The sequence below is a fragment of the Tigriopus californicus genome, chromosome 11 (assembly GCF_007210705.1).
Source record: "Tigriopus californicus strain San Diego chromosome 11, Tcal_SD_v2.1, whole genome shotgun sequence".
Classification (NCBI taxonomy): Eukaryota; Metazoa; Arthropoda; class Copepoda; order Harpacticoida; family Harpacticidae; genus Tigriopus; species Tigriopus californicus.
This window is the reverse complement of record NC_081450.1, coordinates 14690142-14694243: the sequence shown is the minus strand read 5'-3', so window position 1 is coordinate 14694243 and position 4102 is coordinate 14690142. Positions and strand designations below refer to the sequence as shown.

Genomic DNA, 4102 nt, shown 5'->3' with positions numbered 1-4102 from the left:
GGAGTGAAATCACCAAGTCGATTGATGGATTTGCTTTTACAACAAGCGAGCCCATTGTAGTTGGTGCGATGAGGACGCTGTAAGGCTGTATCGGTGAACTGATAAAGCCATCAAAGATGGTGATGCCTCGCCAGTCTACACACGTAGTACTGTGGTGTGATGGCTCATTTTTGGTTGACCCTTTGGATCTGAAAGATTGGTGCGTGAGGAAAACACTAAAATGTTTATGGCTACCGAAAGCTATTGGGAATAGAGATGCCTGGAGCACGCAAGTGCCGCTCACAGATGTAATAGTCGGTAACACTGAGAGGCCAACTGACAAACAACACAGGGCTCTAAGAAAGTGATAACTCTAAGCTCCATTGTTGGTTGGTAGTCGGTAGTATTGAACCACTTGAACTTGATATTTATCAGCCATAGATCTTAGGTTGGAGATCTATGATCGGTTGATTTGCACCGTTTTCTGATCGCCAGGGAATTATGACATTGCGGCCATATTCAGGCATCTAACGACGGCCTCAATTTTTGCATCGCCTCCCTCTAAATTCAGTACTTGCGATTGGTTGGTCAGGAAAACAATCGAATCACTCTCAGGGCTTTCACCTTCTGTTGTACCAACAAAATCTTGGAACGGTAGACTATGACTTGCACATGAGGATCATGGATGGATGAAAGCTATGTATCTTGTTAAAGCATTTGAGGAGAGATTTCGATGGAGCCTTGCATGGTGGTGTAAATCAATATTTATGGCTTTTCATGCCAAATAGGACTGTTATTGTAAAGTGACGAAATGTGTTTATTATCAGCTCCTTTGTAAGGCTAACAACCAGAAAATCATTTTTGCATCATCTTGAAGCAGAAAGTTGCAAAGCAATAAATTGATGATGAATTCAGTTTTCTGCCGAGACTCAGCACCACAGATGTGATAAGTTCATTGTGTTGATACATTTCAAACACCCCTTCCTTATTCAATGAGAAAGTAATTCAGGCATTTTACATTCCATAACTACAATTGAAATCGGTTTGGAGTACTGTTTTAGTGACTTTTGGAGCACTACATGTAATCCAATACCTTTTTCCAATCTGCCAAAAGTAACTTGACTACCGGTTGTTGCCGGAAGATTTATGGCTGTGGCTTTTATAACTGATGCTCTTAGAAGATATGGACAATACCTTGAGTAGGACCAGATTCTATCGAAAATGGGAGCAATTTTCCAGAGCGTTTTTTGACGTCTTGGAAGTTTTACAACGGATCCCTCTTAACCCACCAAGGAAAGATCCAACACCCTTCTTGAGCCTCTGCTGAGGCCAGCAAGGAAAACCGACCCAATCTCAATTTGTCTCACACATCATCCTGGTCAATGCGATCAATGCAGGCCATGGCCATTTTTGGGGTGGGGTAAGTTGAAGTGGATCCATATGTTAATTTCATTAGAGCAATCCATCTCTTTTTGCGTACTTTCTTATCTCCAGAATTCCCCTCAAGTTTTACAACCTTTTTCTCTCTCCCTGTGCTTCGGGTGCGAGTGAGCCCCTAAATTGATACTTCCAAAACCAACCAACCAGCACTAACCATATGGAGAGAAAAAAGACAGACCATAGACCAAGGAGATGCCCAAGAACCAACCAATCATCCGAGGTGATCCAAATCTGTGTCGGTAAAAAGTTTCCCATTGTAAACCCGGACAACAACTGTCGCCAATCAAGCCGGGCTTTGACGTTTCTATTTTGAATTACACACTCGCGACGAACACCATGATTCATCCCAGGGGTCGTATTCAAAGCTATGGTTCGTTAGTTAAAAATAGTTTAAAAGGATGTTCTACCATTTAAAACCGCGTCTCCAAACCATTTTTTTGAGTAAGCTACATATCAGTTCAGACATGAATCGAAGCACTTTTTTTACCAGATATAATATAACAATATAGCTACTATACATGTAAAAAGAAAAAAAACAATAAACAAGAAGAGGGAGAATCCCATCGTTCGTCATATCAGACGGTCAATTTTGAATTGGATTCGGGATAAAAGGCTCTGGAGTCCTCAATGAGAAGATCTATCCACTACTACGGATGATGTTAATGATAAAAACACGTATTGCTAATCGTTATCTATGGTGATGCGAAATAGAAATCACTTTCCATTAACATACGACGAATCCTCAATGGAGGTCAGATCGTTTTCAAATGTGCCTTGTCTCATTGAAGAACTCTGTGAACAAGCAGTGCCATATTCATAGTGGATGCCATCGCCGTTTATATGACTTCAAACAAGCCGCCACTGATATCGTGTCATAGTATATGAGAAAAAACGCATTGTACAAAAGCGATAGCCAAAGCTTAGTATTGAAATGACGTGATAAATGTTGTTGGCCTCACAGGGTGGATCATCAACGTTGAAATGAATCCAAAAGCGCTTGCTTGTAATTAGGAATGATGTGCATCAGGTCTGAACTACACTTCAAAGTCTGCTCCATTGGATGTGTGGATCAAATCTCGTGTTCATGGAAATTTCTTTATGATGAAGTCAAGGTATTTCGAGTTGTTATGTTAGGTGATGCTACGCTTGCAAACCCTGTTATTGAAGAGGGATTGTATTCACCTCTATTGGCTCTCGACATCTTTGACGTTGGGTAAGAAGTGGAAAATTGGAATCCTCTATTATATAGAAAAACCTTTTTTGAATGAGAACTCATGATTTTATGTGCGATTGCATGCGGTAATGATTCAAAATGAAGTTTGCCCCAGGAAAAAGTAGCAAACGAATCATAAAACCAGAATCCAACCCAAGCAGCCATCCAGAGGATCAGGGTAATCATTCTTTGATCAAATCTTGACCAAAGATGAGATCGAAAAACGCAATTACTCCTAAGATCACACACACGCCTTGCTTGGAAATCTGCCGAATGGGTTGATGCTTATCTGTCATATGTATAGTTTTCTTCCAACCTCTTTTTGCCCTTGGAGGGAGGACCTTCAAGAAATTCAAAGCCCAAGCAGGATCGCCTCCAGGGGGAAATCAATCCTAATAGCGTCATCCACGAACACCCAATTGGCTTTGGGAAGAATCCTCCCGGACAGTTGGAAATGACATGGAATCACCTTCACCTCGGGCATCTTCGGCCATATCCACTTCCAAAGCATATCCAAGACCAGCCCAAATCCTCATCACCTCAATTGTCAATGGCGTAATGCCGTTGCATACAAACATCTCTCTGATTATGTAGCCTTCCACTTTTTTTGATTAACTTTCTTTTTTCAATGACACATGTTGCGAGTTCACCAGGATTTGGGCCCTTTCGGAGGGGATATGGGTGAGTTGGTGCCAGATTCGAGATCAAATAGAGGCTTACGAGAGGGAAAAGCTCTCATTAAACGATGTCTGATGTCTTTTCAATGGCTCCTCATCGATACGGGTATTTTGTTGCCGGAGATTCAGAGAAATGCTCAATGATCCAAGCGAGATCAGGAGTACGTTCTACAATGGCATTGATCTTGGCATATCGATACATCCATTCAGACGAGAGAAAGTCCCATCTAGACTTGATTTTTGATGTGGAGCTGGTATGTGAAAATTGAACCCCTTGGTCGGCTAAAAAAATAAGTTATAATCGGCACTTGTGATCTTGCCGTGATAACAAAATGCAAGCAAAAACACTTGATGAATCCACATTAATCACAAACAAGCCCATAATCATGCTCAAGAGTACCATTTGACCACTTCTACGCAAATTTCAGTGCTATGAACTCGTTAATCCAAAAAGGAACAGGATCTCTTTAAGTAACCATTACATGAGTTGCAGCCTCAAGTGGTACATATGATGAATATAATGCTGAACACAGTCGAAAGACTATTTTCATTTCAATTTAGGCATGCGTATAACCAATGCTCCAGAATCACCATCAAGGTGTAGAGGTGGTCAATACAATGCAATGCATAATGCATCAATGCTCAATGTTAAGGGTACTTTGGAAAAGAGATAATGTGCGGAAGATAGAGCCTGATTAAAGGTCACCGTCTGTTGTGTTTTTTATGTTGGCGGATTTTTAAATACCCGAAAAAGAAATCTTATTTTATCACCTCTGCAATCTGTTGGCCTCTT

General features: G+C 41.0%; 1 long non-coding RNA gene across 1 annotated transcript; it reads left to right on the top strand.

The window, feature by feature from the left end:
• Window positions 1-773: 773 nt before the first annotated feature.
• On the top strand, window positions 774-1759 carry LOC131890551 (uncharacterized). The gene is made up of 2 exons (XR_009374321.1): window positions 774-1399; window positions 1474-1759. It is a non-coding gene; the product is annotated as an uncharacterized LOC131890551 (long non-coding RNA).
• The last annotated feature ends 2343 nt before the right edge of the window (window positions 1760-4102 follow it).